Raw genomic sequence first — 16,281 nt, forward strand, 5'->3', positions numbered from 1 at the left:
CAGACTGAAAACAAGAACATTTACAACTCAGTGTCCATGTTAGTATTAAAAACAAACAGAAAGTAAAATTATTTACTTCTAATTTACTTTAGATTTGAAATGGCATGCATTTTAATCTCTTGCATGAGTTTGTGGAAAGCAATTCTTTATTGTCCTGCAAAGGAATTGTAAATGTGCCTGGTCAATAAAGTTCTGACAGGTAGCTAAAAGTAAAATATATATGAGGTTTTTCTGAAAATGATAAATTGTTTTTACTATGAAATCTTTGTGTTTTGTTTTATTTTCAAAAATAAAAATAGGATGATAGTTTATAAATATATTTGCCATCTGACATTTCCAATTAAATATAGACATTTGCCTAAAATGCTTTACAAACAAGTTTAATTTGAGTCAAAGAAAACTCTAAGGTCAAGGTGTAGGATTTATTGAAGTTTAAAACTCAATAAGCCCAAGTCACAAATTTTACTTATTGAAGTAGTATTGATATATATATACACATACATACATATATATATTTACACATATATCACATTCTATGATTTTCTTATTTTAGTTTTTAAATTGAAAATAGTTTCTCTTCTTATCATATCTCCTGATTACAGGTTACCCTTCCTTGATTTCTCCCAGTACTTCCCCATATCCCCTCTTCTGCAATCCAATCCCTTTTTGTCTATCATTAGAAATGAATAGGTTTCTAAGAGATAACAACCAAATGTGACAAAATAAAATATGAGATAAAACAAAAACCATTAGACTTAGGCCTGACCAGGCAACCCAATAGAATGAAAATAATCCCAAAAACACAAGAATCAGAGACCTACTTGCTCACATACTCAGAACTCCTATAAAAAAACAAAGCTAAAATACATATGAAGAGGACTGGGTGCAGACCCATGTAGGACCTGTGATTGCTGCTTTAGTCCCTGTGAGTTCAACTTACACTTGCTCAGTTGATTTATAAGGCCTGTTTTCTTATTGTTGCCCTCCCCCCACTCTGAGTCTTTCAGTCTATCTGATTACTTCCATAAGGTTCCTTAAACTTAGAGGGGAGGGATTCAAAGGAGACACATTTAGGACTGTGTGTTCCAAGGACATTTCTGTCTCTGTCTCTCTAGTGTCCAACTTGTGTGTCTTTGCTTCTGTTCCTGTCTGCTAAAGAGGAAGCTTCTCTGATGATGTCTGAATAAGGCACTAATCTGTGATTATAGCAGAATATTATTAGGCATCATGTTAATGATTTCTTTTTTAAATCACATAGTGTTCTGCTCTATACCAGGTCACTGAGCTCTCTAGTCCCTGGATCCTGGTTTCTCAAACACTGTTTGTATGTGTTCCATCCTGTGGTGTGGTCCTTATGTCAAATCACACATTAGTTGGCTACTCCTTTAACTAACTTCTGTGCCACCATTGTCATAGCATAATTTGCAGGCAAAACACAACCTGTTGGTGTTTATGTTTCTCCTTTGGTAGCCTGCAGAGTACCTTCCTATAATAAAGATGATCAATTTCTTCAATACAATGATTTTTGTGTGTCTGTTGTCCTCAGCAGAACCCACCCATTTTCTTGGCAACAATGATTGTTGTCTGAGGTTTTCCATGAGACACCCTTAGCCAAAAGCTCCATTGAATGCAATGTAGTAATTAGATGGCCATTGTGACTCCGTCTCACTCATTATTAGGAGACATCATTAGACTAGCTTTGAAATATTTTAGAAACTTTCCACTCCACTACATTTTCATACCATCTCTCAAATACCCCTCAATTCCAACCTCCTTTTCTGCATTTTTTTATTCAATCCCATCTTCCTCACATTCTTCATCTTATCATTTTCTTCTTGTCTCTGACCTATCCTCACATCTATCCATAAAAACTATTTATTTTTCCTCTCATAGAGAGATTATGAATCCCTCCATAATCTCTTTCTCTATACAAAACCTTTCTGGGTCTATATATTATAGGTTGCTTATTTAATATGTGTGTGTGTGTGTGTGTGTGTGTGTGTGTAATTTATGTTTATAGCTCCAGCTTACCTCACTCAGGATATTTTTTTTTGTACTAGTTCCATCTATTTACCTGAAAAATTTCAGGGTGTTCCTCTGACTCTATTTTAAGAAGCTAAGTAATAATGCTTTTCATAAATGGGCCATATTTTCATTATCCATTCATCTCTCGAGGAACATCTATATTTTTAACAGTTTCTGGCTATTATTAATAAATCAGAAATGAACATGGTTTATCAAGTATCTCTGAAGTAGGATGAAGCATCCTTTGGGTGAACAGCTAAGAGTGGTACAAATGGATCTTAAGGGAGATTGATTAAAACATTTCTGAAGAACAACCATATTGATTTCCATACCGGCTGTATAAATTTGCACTCTGACCAGCAATGGATAACTGTGCTCCTTGTTCCACATCTTGACATATTGACAGGTACAAGATAGACTCTCAATGTAGTTTTAATTTACATTCCCATGATGAGTAAGGTAATGAACATTTCTTTAAGTGTTTAACAGCCATTTGAATTTCGTGTTTTGAGATTTCTGTGTTTAGATCTGTACACCATTTAATATATATATATCTGTACACCATTGTGTTATTTGCTGTTTTAATATCTAGCTTCATGAATTCTTTATATATTTTAGATAATAGACCTCTATCAGAGGTAGTACTGGTAACAATATTCTCCAATTCTGTAAGCTACTGATTTGTCCTAAGTATAGTGTCCTTTGCTTTACACAAGCTTTTCAGTTTCATGAGGTCCCATTTATTAATTGTTCATCTTGGTGCCTGAGCTGTTCAAAAAGTTTTCCCCTGTGTCAATACATACAAAGCTATTCCTAACATCCTCTTCTATCATGTTCAATGTATCTGTTTCTATGTTGAGGCCCATTTGGAGTTGAAGTTTGTACAGGGTAACAAGTGTGGCTCTATTTGCTTTCTTCCACATGAAGACATGCAGTTTGAGCAGCACCATTTGTTGGAAATGCTATCTTTTTTTCCCAGAGTGTATTTCTGGTTTCTTTATAAAAAAAAAAATCAGATGTTCATAGGTATCTAGACTTATGTCTGTGTCTTCAACTAAATTTCATTGGATACCATGTCTGTATTTGTACTAGTGCTATGGTGTCCTCACTTGATTGGTCAAGGTTACCTCAAAATATTACATATTATTTGAGGATATTGTGAAAGTGTTATTTCTCTGATTTCTTTCTTGGACTGTTTGTCATGTGTATATAAATGGGGGTAGGGGTAACTGTTTTTTTTTTTTTTTTTTTGTTAGTTGAAAGTGTTTAAATGCTGTAGTGGTTCCCCGGTGAAATTTTTAGGATCACTTATGTGTACAATCATATCATGTACAAAGATAAATTGATGTCTTCCTTTACCAATTGGATTCCCATAGTCTTTTTCAGTTTTCTTATTGTTCTAGCTAAGAATTTAAATACTACATTGAATAATTGTAGAGAGAATAGAAACCGAGCCTTATTCCTGATTTTAGTGGAGTTGCTTTCAGTTTGTCTCCATTTAATTTTGTGTTGACTATGGGCTTGTAACCTGTCTCTATTATGTTTATGTATATCCCACATATTGTTAATCTCTCCAGAACTTTTATCATGATGAGGTATTGAATTTTTACAGAGGTCTTTTTATCATTTATGAGACAATCATATGTTTTTTCCTTTTAGTTTATTTATATAATTTTAATATATATATATATATATATATATATATATATATATATATATATATAATACACTGAATGATTTTTGTATATTGATCTATCCCTGAAGTTTGGGGATGAAGTCTACTTGATCATGGTAGATGTTCTGCTGGGGATGTCTTTTTGTATGCTGTGAATTTGTTGCTCTTATTGTTTGATAAATAAAACATTGATTGGTCAGCAGCTGGGCAGGAAGTATAGTATAGGCAGGACAAGCAGGGAGGAGAATTCTGGGAAGTGGAAGACTGAGTCAGGAGATGCTACCATCCACTGTGGCCATGAGAAGTAAGATGTAAAGTACTGGTAAGCCACAAGCCATGTGGCAACTTATAGTTAATAGAAATTAGTTAATTTAAGATAAAAGAACTAGATAGCAAGAAACTTGCCATGGCCATACAATTTATAAGTAATATAAGTCTCTGTGTGTTTACTTAGGGGACACAAGTGGGAGAGATTTGTCCAAACTGCTGGCAGGCAGGGACACACACACACACACACAAAACCTTTCAGTTACAATGTTCTATTTGATGTGTTCTGAGATTTGGTTTGCAATTATTTTATTGAGTATTTTTGCTATATTTTCACAAGGGAAACTACCTGTAATACCCTTTCTTTTGGGGGCTTTTCTATGGTGTGTGATCAGGGTAGCTGTGGCTTCATAAATTGAATTAAATTGAATTGTGTAAATTTCGCTCCTGTTTCTATGTTGTGGAATAAATTTAGGAGTATTAATGTTAACTCTCTTTGAAAGTCTGGTAGAATTTTATACTCAAACCAACTTACCTTAGGCTTTTATGGTTTGGAGACATGTAATGGGTGCTTTTAAAATTGGGGTAATTGGTTCCTTTAAATTGCTTATATGACCTTGATTTAACTTTGGTAAGTGCTATTTAAAAAAATCCGTATCTTTTAGATTTTCCAATTTGGTGAATGCAAGTTTTTAAAGTACGCCCTAGTGATCCTATGTATTCACTTGGCATCAATTGTTCTGTCCCTCATTTTGTTACTGATTTTGTTATTTTGGATATTCTTTCTCTGCATTTTAGTTTATTTTCATAAGCTTTTTGTCTATCTTGTTTATTTTCTCAAAGAACTGACTTTTTGTTTCATTGATTCTTTGTATTGTTCTTTTTTTTTGAGCCTGAGTATAGGCCTGAGTTTGATATATTTTGCCATTTACTTTTCTGTAATTACTTTTCCTTTTGTTCTTGAGTTTTCAGTGTGCTGTGAAGTTGCTATCATCACATCTCTCCAGCTTTTTATTTCTTTTTCTTTTTTTTTTTTTATGCAGTCACTTAATGCATAAACTTTCCTCTTAGAACCACTTTCATTGTGTCCCATCTGTTTGGGTGTGTTGCATATTCACTTTCCTTGACTTCCAGATAATCTTCAATTTCCTTATTTATTTCTATCTTGACCTCTTTTCATTCAGTAGAGTGTTATTCAGTTTCTATGAGTTTGAAAGCTTTCTGTTGATTCTACTGTTCATAGAATGCAGGGAGTTATTTCAGTTTTCCCTTATCTGTTGAGACTTGCTTTGTGAATGTGATAAATTTTGGAAAAAGTTCTATGAGGGGTTGAGGAAGTGTATTCTTTTGTATATGGGTGAAATTTTCTGTAAATACTTGCTAGGTTCATTTGATTTATAACATGTGTCAGCTCCAGCATTTCTCTCTTTAGATTTTGTCTGGACGTTCTCTTCATTGGTAAGAGTGGCATATTGAAGTCTATCACTATCAATATATGAGGATCAAAATGTGATTTACACTGTAGTATCATTTCTTTAGTGAATGTGTGTGCGTTTGTGTTTGAGGAATAGATTTCAAAAATTGCAATGTCTTCTTGGTGGACATTTATAAGTGATGGGTATGTGGTGTCCTTCCCTATATCCTTTGATTAGTTTTGTTCATAAGTATGGTTTTTCAGATATTAAAATGGCTACAGAAGCTTGTGTCTTAGAGATGTTTGCTTAGAATATCTTTCCCCAATACTTTATCCTCAGGTGATTTCTATCCATGATGTTAGGATATTTTTCTTGGATGCATCAGAAGGTATTTTTTGACATCTATTATGCTACTTTTTTTTCTTGGAAAATTGAGACCAATATTGAAAAGTATCAACAACCAATGATTATTGATTCCTGTTATTTTGTCATTAGTTATGGTATTTAAGTTGCATGTAAATGTGTGTGTATGTACTTGTTTGTTTTGATTTTGGTGGTATGTGATTTTCTATTTCATGCATTTTCCTGGGTGTAGTTAACCTTATTGGGTTCCTTCTGGAACTTATTGTAGGGCTTGATTTGTAGATAGATATTGTTAAAATTTGGCTTTGCGGTGAAATATCATTTTTCTCCTCCTTGCTGACTGATAGTTTTGATGGATATTGTAGTCTTGGCTGTCATTATTGGCTTCTTAGGTTCTGCAGGACATCTTTCTAGGCTCTTTTGGATTTTAGGGTCTCCATACACAAGTTATATGTAATTAAAATATTTCTGCATTTGTATATTACTTGCTCATTTTCTCTTGAACCTTTTAATATCTTTCTTTGTTCTATATATTTAATATTTTGATTATTATGTGGTGATGGAACTTTTTTTATGTTTCAATCTATTTGGTGTTCTGTGAGCTTCTTTTACTTTTATAGGCATCTCCTTCTTTAGAGTTTAAAATTTTTCTCCTATGATTTTGTTGAAAGTATTTTCTCTGCCTTTGACCTTTATTTCTTTTCCTTCTGTTATTCCTACTATTGATAGATTTTCTTTTATTTACATAGTGTCCCAGATTTTCTGAATGCTTTGTATTGGGAGATTTTTAATTTAACATTTTCTTTGACTCATGTATCCTTTTTGTTTTTTATCATATCTTCAATACCTGAAATTCTCTCTTCTCTCTCTTGAATTCTGTTGGCAAAGCTTCTCTCTGTAGTTCCTATTTGAAGTATTTTTTCTTTCAAGATTTCCCTCAATTTTTTATTGATTCTAATTCCTTTTTTATATCTTAAGTAGTTTTCTTCATTTCCAATTACTGTTTGTGATTTTCTAGATTTCTTTAAGGGACTTATTTCCTTTTAAGGGATCTCTTCATAAAGACAGCTTTAAGATCTTTTTCTCATACTTCAGGTATGTTGAAATATTGAAGGCATGTATAGATGAAATTCTAAACAGCCTTAATAAATAAGAAACACAGAGCCAAATACATAGGTAATAGCCAAAGAGATCAGAGAGCCACAACTACCTTATCTTACCACCTCAACACTGTCACTTCCCCAGAGAGAGATATTTTTTCCTGCTTGACTTGTGTTTTTATTGTCTTTCTCTTCTGCCTTCTCATTGGATCTAAGCCCAACCACATAACTTCCTTGTCACTGTCTATACAGACCTCCAGGTCTCTATGTTTGGTACTGGGATTGAAGGCTCATGACAATGCCCTTGGGTATGTCCTTGACCACATACTTTGTTTGACATGTGTTGGGATTAAGGGCATGTGCTACCACCACCTGACTTTTGCCTAATGGCTATTTGACCTCTGATCTCCAGGCAACTTTATTTATTAACATACAAATAAAATATCACATTTCATCACAAATAAAATATCACCATATGTATGCTGTGTTAGGATAGCTGGCTCTTACTGTTTGTGTTTTTATGATAGCATCTTCACTTCTCATATTGGCTTAATTGCAGGTCTAGGTACTGATTTCTGGATTTGTCATTGTTGGGTGGGTATTTTTTTCCTTGGTTTCTGTTTCCTCTTTGGATTTTCAAAGAATATAATGCATGGGTGTTGTCTCTTAGGAAATTTTCTTTGGGCCTGGTAGTTGTGGTGATTGATAATTCCAGGTAAAATATTATTCTGGATAATGGGAGCTGACAATTAGGATTGGGGAAAAGATAGGCAGTATTAATGAGTTCACATGAAGGAAATCAGAGTGATCAACCAGGATATGGTTATTTAGTCTCTTTTGAATGAGGGGAGTGAAAAGAGGTTATCCAAGAAGGCTTGCTATTGTACTGAGTATGAGAATGAGGGGTTTTATTTAGAGGAACAGAGGGAGAAAGGAAGATCTCCAGACAGCACACCTGTTATGCTGTCACTCATGGCCTGTGGGTTAGCAAGGAGTGCCTGATGAAGTTTAGGCTGGGATAAAACATCAAGTTGGGAGAGAAAGGTTATAAGTGGACAATCTATAGGATCCACAGGAAATATGGTGGGTGCTGCTACAGGTGCTCTACTGCAGATCTAAGGAAAAGAATGGGGGATTTGATTTAGAAGGGAGAGGGATTGGTGAATGTGTTCAGTTGGCTTACCTTTTCTATGCTCTGTTCTTCATGTGGGTTCCAAGTGAATGCCTGCCATTGTTGGAGGGTGGGATAGTAGGATGAGATGGGGGAAGGAAGTTTTCAGGAGAATATCTATGTAACTCATTTGAGATGAGATCATTGAGGAAAAGGAGAGTGCCTGAGGCTTTCTGCTATAGAGATGGGGATGAGATGAAGGGAACTGGATGTGGAAGAGGAAAAGGAGAGGTATGAATCTGCTGATATCATCTCTATACTTAATTGTTAAATTGTACCTTATCTCATCTTATTTATTCAGTCATATTTTTACATTTTCCTCCTTGTTGTGTCATGTATGCTCATGCTATTTCATTATAGTTGTGGAGTTGTGATCTTTTCCTTTTACTGTGTGTTGTGTTGTGTTTGCTTATGTCTGTCTGAGTGGGCTATTGCCCTGGCCAGCGGGGTGTCAAGAGGGGAGACCCACCTGTGGGAGAGAATGAAAGGGAAGGGCGACACAAAGAGACGGACAGCAAGACAGAATTCTGATCAAGCCGCCAATCTTTATTTTTCTCCACATGGCTTATATAGCATAAGGGGGGAAGGGGCAGGAAGGAGGGAAAGGGAAAAGGGGCATGTAGAACATGGAAGGGGTGCAAGACATGTGAGGCAGATAGTGCAACTGCAGATGTTGGCTAAGGTCACTGGTCAGGGGCAGTATATTCTGTTGCTAGGCTACCTGACCCTGGAATGCTCTTTACCTTCGGTTGTCATGGCACCTGACTGTGGGATGTTCTCTTATCTTTGGAGGCCTCTGGTTACTGCTCTGGGAAGGGACTTATGAGTTGTTTGGTTTAGCTAGTACTTTCCATGGTTCATGTTTGGTTCCTGACATCTTGGTCCCTAACAGGCTATATCATGGTATATATGTGATGCTCTATATAGAGACTGGTCCATCATAGCTGTTCTACAGTTTTGAATGAGTTAGTTTATTAATTATAAAAGCATGAATAGAATCAAACAGTAAGAAGTATAACAGAGTTATAGAACAGTCTATTCTTTCTCAACATGGGGCAATGTATCTTTTACACCTGTCTGGATCTGCAGGAACAAAATACTCAGATATTCTGAAGATTTTCAATTCTCTGAAAATGTCTCAAAGGTATTGTTTGAAATTTCAAGTCTTATAGTTTTTAAGTGTCCAGAAACCGTGAAAAAAATCAGTATAGCAATTACTTTATCTTTGAGGATATCAAGTATTTCTATGAGATGACAAATGTTGTTTAATTATTTGGTTAAATATAATGTTATGACATGTAACTTGGAATGATTTACAACACATTTGTCTCTTTTTAAGTTATTATGTTGTTTTAAATTGTATCAGAGTCTAAGATATACTAAAAACGTCTATTTACTCTTGACTATTTATAAAGAATAAAGGAAAAAGGAAATGATGATATCCATGAGATCAGAAATGTTACCAAGTGAGATTGGAGAGATGGCTCAATAGTTAAAAGCATAGTAGTTCAGTTTCTGGAACCTATATTGTAGTTTAAAATTATCTTTAACTCTCTTCTGGGGTGTTAATACTTTCTTCTAACTTCTCTAGGTAAAAAGCACTCAAGTAATACACAGATATACATGCAGGAAGAACATTGATACACATAAAATAAACAAAATAATAAAAAAAAACAGTGTTAACAAATGGGTGTGAGTTCTCTTGCTTGTAATAAAACTGAAGAAACCTGATCAGATAAGTTTCCATTTAAAAAACACTTTATGTAGCTAATGCTGATTTCTCTTTTCTTCTCTTTGAGATTATGTTTTAATTATGATATTTCTCACTTTTCTTTCCTCCCTTGAACCCTTCCTATATGAACCTCCACTCTCTTTTGCATTCATGGCTTCTTTTTGCACTAATTATATATATAATATATTCCTGAATATAACTGTAGAATTGCTTTAATGTTATTTGTATTTATGTTTTCATGGCTGACTGTTTGACACTGGAAAATAAATTGGTCTTCTCTTCTCTGGGGAAGGCCACCTCTCCTGTTCCCAGCTTTATTCAGTCAACTTTAGTTTTTTGTGTGGGTTGAGGCCTCCTGAGATTTTCTACATGCAGTTTGGCATGTTCAGTGTTATCCTTGTTCAGTTAATGTTTTGATAACTGTGGTGCTGGGACATTATGGGTATAGTTCTTCTGTTGCTAGGAGACACAGCCACAATCTCACAGTGAAGTCCATGATCTTTTGGCTTTTACACAGTACTGATGCTTCCACAGTGTTCCCCATACCTTAGGTGTCAGAATGTTTTTTAGACTTATCAGTTTGGATTGGCCTTTAAAACTCTGCACTTTGATGGTTGTGGTTTTCTGTACTGGTTTCCATCTGATGCAAAGGGATCACCTGTTGAATGGTGACAACTATACTCATCTACATGTATAAGGACAAATGTTTATAGAATGTTGCTAGGGATTATGCTGGTTTATTAAACCAGCGATTAATTGCTTTTCCTCCAAATAATCATGCCTTTGCTAACACTGAGTAGACAGCTAAGTTTCCAGTCACAGACATGGACACTCTACCTATTTTGGGTATATCTTAAGTCCAATTAGAGAGCTATTAGTTACCACCAAGATAGGTGTTCTACTAATATTTCCTTAAGGATATCATTCATAGACATCACTGATGTTGGGACTGTTCATTGCCTTCTGATGGAAACTTGTGTGGTGCTTCTAGTACCATAAAGGTAGTCCTCAAGGAGTGGGCATTCTGGTCTTATTCCATGCTGGTTCCATTTGGAGATTCTTTCTGGGTTCTGATAATAATCACTTATTTGGATATCCCCCTGTCAGTTCAGATCAGAAATTTTTGTAGGGAGCAGAAGAAACCCAGGTAAAAGGCACAGAAAAAACTAAATTATAGAATGACTCTCTAACCTAAAGAAAGATGTGACTGTCACTTTATAGGAAGCATACAGAGCATCAAATAAACAGGACTTGAAAAGAAATTTTCCTCAACATATTAAGCAAAGTACTAAGTGTAAAGGACAAAGAAAGTATATTAAAAACCAAAAGGGAAATAAAACCAGCAAAATAGAACAACAAGCCCATTCAAATAATAACTAACTTCTTAATGGAGATACTAAAAACAGAAGGGTTCAGGAAGATATTCTTAAAAACTCTGAAAAACTGAAGGTGTAATTTCAGACTACTATACACCCCAAAATAATCAATTACAATGGACAAAAAAGAAAAACAATCTACATTAATAAATCAACTTAAGCTATTTTTATCTGCTGATCCACCTCTATAGAATACACCTCTATAGAACAGAAGGAAAAGTTTAGTATGAATATGTTCACTATGCCTAAGAAAACACAAACAATATCTCAAAACAGTAAATAAAAAGAGAGAAACCAATACCATAACAACAAATAACAAGAATGACACACTTCTCATTGATAACTGTCAATGAAAATCATCTCAATTACCCCCCAAAAAGGACATATTAGATTAGAAAATATGTTTCATAAAATGGAATCCATGCCTGACACTGGTAGACCAAAACCTGAGAGTGGATCTGTCTGTCATGGGCCTAGGGGAAAACCAGATACTATTTTTCTGCCAAGGAACATAGCAGTAAATTGATTCTTAATGACAATCACTATACCTCTAGATCAGTGCCTCATTCAGCTATTATCTGACAAGCTTCCTCTTGTAGTATATAGGAACTAACTCAGAGACCTACATCTAGATAATGTACAGAATGTAATTCATTGGAACATTCAGTGTTAAATAGTATGTGAATCATCAAACCCTCCCCTAAGAGCTCATATACATATGCACTTTATATGTATTTTAAGTAAGCCTATAAAATGTTTCCCTATTGCTTTTCCAAACATCTTTAGTGTTACATGTCTCATTGTCTTTTCCTTTCCCCTGTGTAAACCTTTCTCCCCCTTCCCCAGTTAAAAGTCCCTCTTCTCATTTTCCCCATTATCCCTTCATACCATCTGTCTGCTACCAGCCTAATCTCTGAAACACCATATCACCATGGTCCCTTTTTACTATCCTAACTTCTTAGGTTATTTCAGATCATATACTCAAGGACTTAGATCTGTGATTCAAAAATGAAGACAATATGAGCCAATTTTCTTTGGGGGTGTAGGTTACTTCACTCAGTGTAATACATTCAATTCCATCATTTTTAACAATAACATTATTTCATTTTTTTTACACTGAATATTCTATGTTGCATATGTAATATATCTTCTTTACACATTCATCAGCTGAAAGACATTTAGGTTATTACCATTTTCTCTCCATTGTGCATAAGCAAGCAATAGACATGGCTATATAATTATGTGTGAGATACAATATCATTTTTTTGGGGGGGCATATATACCCAGGAGTTTCAATGCTGGATCTTACAATAGATCTATTTTAATTCACAGTGATTAGCATAATGATTGAGCCAAGGAAGCAAAGCAACCAGAAGTCCACAGCTCTAAAACCTGTGAACACAACACTGATTAGCTTAGCAAGATATCCCCAATGGTGTAATAATAGACTGCTTATCTTATAGATAATCATAAGCTACATAATTGGATTCAAATCAAGCTTGATGGAAGGGAATCCATGCCTTATTACTAATTCATTACTCATTACTGGAGTCGTTATAAGTGCTAAGTGTCTAGTAAAGCAATTTTTATAAACTAAAGTAGTTTCTAACTATAATTTAATTACTTCTTATACCCAAAAATAAATGTACCTTTCACTCAACATCAAAAAAGGAAGAAAGGAAGAAAGAGAGAGAGAAAGAAAGAAAGAAAGAAAAAGAAAGAAAGAAAGAAAGAAAGAAAGAAAGAAAGAAAGAAAGAAAGAAAGAAAAGAGAGAAAATGCACCCTTGAACTCTCAAGAATATGGTTCCCTCAACACGGTCAACATAAAATGACAAAACTGTTTGCCATGTCAATTGCCTTAGTCAGGGTTTCTTTTGTTTCAATAAAACACCATAACCAAAAAGAAAGTTGGGGAGGAAGTATTTAATTTCCTTACATTTCTACATTGTCATCCATCATTGAAGGAAGTCAGGACAGGAAATCAAACAGGATAGGAAATATGAGGTAGGAGGTAATGCAGCGGTCATATAGGTTGCTGTTTACTGGCTTGCTCCCCATGGCTTGCTGAGCTTGCTTTGTTTTAGAAACCAGGACCACCAGCTTGGAAATAAAAGCAACCAGAATGGACTGAATTCTTACCCATCAATCAGTAATTAAGAAAATGCCTTACAGCCAGATCTTATGACAGCATTTTCTCAATTGAGATTTCATCCTTTCAGATAAGTCTAGTTTGTGTGTCAAATTGAGGTAACACTAGCCAGCACATCAACATATCAACACATCAACACATTTTGGAAAAAAATTCCATATGGTCCCACCCATTTGTGTTACATCTTTTGAGATCTATTTAGTTTTGTATTCCATTATTTAATTGGGTTATTTGTTTTCTTTATGTCCAGTTTTTTGTTGTTGTTATTTATATATTTTAGAAATTAACCATCTTCATCTATGTAATTGACAAAGATCATTTCTTATTCTGTAGTATCCTGTTTTGTCCACATAATGATATCCTCTACTATATAGTTTGTTTTCAGTTTTAGGAGGTTCCACTATTTATTCTTAGTTTTCAGGAAGTGCATATCAAAATTACTGTGATGTTTTGTCATATATCAGTCAAAATGGCAAAGATCAATAAAACAAATGACAGCTTATGTGACAAGGATGTGGGGAAAAGGTAATACTTATTCTAAGCTTGTGATAATGCAAACTTGTACAGCCACTATAGAGATTAGTGTGGCAGTTCCTCGGGAATTAAGAAAAAGTTCTACCTCAAGATCCAGCTATTCTACTCTTGGAAAAGTGCCCCCAAACTATAAATCTTACTTGTTCATCTATATTAATTGCTGTTCTATTCATAATAGTAGAATTTGATAATAGCCTGTGTGTCCATCAACAGATGAATGGGGCAATGAGGTTGTGGTACATTTACACAGTAGAATATTATTTAGCTATTAAAAAGGAAATCATGATGTTTGTTGATAAATTTATGGAGATAGTAAAATTTTATCCTCAGTAAGTTAACCCTGACCCCAAAAGACAAGTATTTTATGCATTCACTTTATGTAGATGGTAGCTTTTAACCATTGGTATATATATCCACCAGTGTTAGGTATAGGTATAGAGCAAGAGACTAGCAAAAAAGATAAGATCTTTCAAGTAATGGGAATTAGAATATATAGTTATAGAGAGACTGGAAGGGGGAATAAGAGTATGAGTAATAAATGAGGAAGGAGAGAAAGAGAGTGTAAGAGAAGGAATATGAGGAGAGACAACTAACTCTAAGACATTTGTAAAGTCGTACAGAAACCTATGAGCTTCTTAAATTTAAGGTTCTTTAAACACACGCATATCTGAAAGAAATATAAATGGAGTCATGAAATAATTGCAGAGACAATTCCCCAATCTTTTATCTACAAGTTAAATATCCAGTGTCAGGATTGGTTTACAGAGTTATTGGCTACAGGGGTCCAACGGATGTCCCTAACAACTTCTACAATTAGTTCCTCTCCACTAACTGAAGATAAGACCCTATTTCTAAGTAGGATACTTAAATATCTTATTGAATATAGGGGATAGAAATTAAGCTGGTGCTTAATTAGAGCCTTCATCCATTTTGAGTAGTATTTCTTGACCTAGAAGGTAATTTGCACATTACCAGAGGAGAAAAATAGCCATTACCCCACCTACATACTTTTCAACAAAAGTGACCTGCCTGCCTGATAAAGTGGCACAAATTTTGTATGTGTAACTATACACTATCTGATTAGATTTAAAGCCCACTCCAGAAGTTGAAACCTATGCCCAGCACTGCTTTGGTTGTCAAGAAACTCACACTAGTTGTCCATTGGGCCTAGGGGAAACCAAATACTGCTGTTCTGCTGAAGGAACATAGCAATAAAATGACTCCTAATGATATTCTACTATATGTATAGATCAATGCCTCCCTCAGCCATTACCAGAGAAGTTTTCTCTTGTAACAGATGGGAACTAATACAGAGACCCACCACTGCAAGGTACAGAGAATGAGAAAGTTTAAGACACTCATTCCTGAATGAATTTCTTCATCAAAGTTCTATTCTCAAGAATCACGGAGCTATGTGGAAAGGGAACTGGAAAGATTGTAAGAGTAAGAGCAGATAGATGACTTCAAGGAAAGAGTGACTTCCAGACATAAGGGGACTAATGGAAATATAAAATCATACTTTGGGGTTAGCCCAGTGCCTAATAGTATTGGTCAATGCAAAACAAACTCAATGTCACTTCTGTAGATTTTACTTGCTTTCTTTTTTTAATCTCATATTGCTTTATTTGGGCTTTAAAAATCTTAGTGGTACTTTGTGCATTATGGTTTAAGAGTCTGTGTGTTTATGTATTGTTTGTGTGTGTTTGTATGTCTATGTCTTTGTGTGTATGTTTCTTTTTATTTTCTTTTTTCTGCCATTATTTCTAACGAGAAAGAGAAAGAAGGTATGGAAATGTAGAGCTGAACATCTGGGGAGGTGTGGATGATCTGAGAAGAAAAGTATAACCAGAATATACTCTATGATAAAAAATTATTTTCAATAATAATAATACAGTTTAATTGTGCAGAATACTGATCTCCACTCAAAGGAGAAACAAGAGGTCTGTGACTCCGTGGCAAACCAAAATCAATTCCATATCAAATACACATACATATACATATATATAAACGTATGTATATATATATATATATATATATATATATATATATATATGTCTCTCTATATATATACATATATATAAAAAATCTGAGGGGTTTCTGGCACCCTGCTTTTGGATTGCTTTGTGAAACTTCCCTAATGACTTGGTTCTGACATATAACAGGAAAATTTTGCACTACATATATTATTATATCACATGAAGCCAATGCACACTGAAAATTTTATCTCATATTCCAGCTGTATGTTATGAACTGTAGTGCTTTTACTGCACATACAAAGTTATTTGTGATAAGTTCTTTTTTTTTTCCCTGATAAACCTCTCTGCTGACCTAGAAATCCAAATCAGACCGAATTAGAAAAAAGCCCTTATTTAATGGGTAAAATGTTCCTGGGTAATCACGATTCTCTGGCTCCACAGAGAGGAGACGGGTGCAAAAGATTGGAAAATCAAGTGTCTGTTTTCTGAGATGCAGC

At 34.6% G+C, this 16,281-nt stretch overlaps 1 protein-coding gene across 1 annotated transcript in view; it reads left to right on the forward strand.

Moving 5' to 3' along the window:
- The window catches only part of Sntg1 (syntrophin gamma 1), an 826,637-nt gene that overhangs the window by 377,966 nt on the left and 432,390 nt on the right, over positions 1–16,281 (forward strand). The window lies entirely within an intron of this gene.

Source organism: Onychomys torridus, chromosome 2, assembly GCF_903995425.1.
Source record: "Onychomys torridus chromosome 2, mOncTor1.1, whole genome shotgun sequence".
Lineage (NCBI taxonomy): Eukaryota > Metazoa > Chordata > Mammalia > Rodentia > Cricetidae > Onychomys > Onychomys torridus.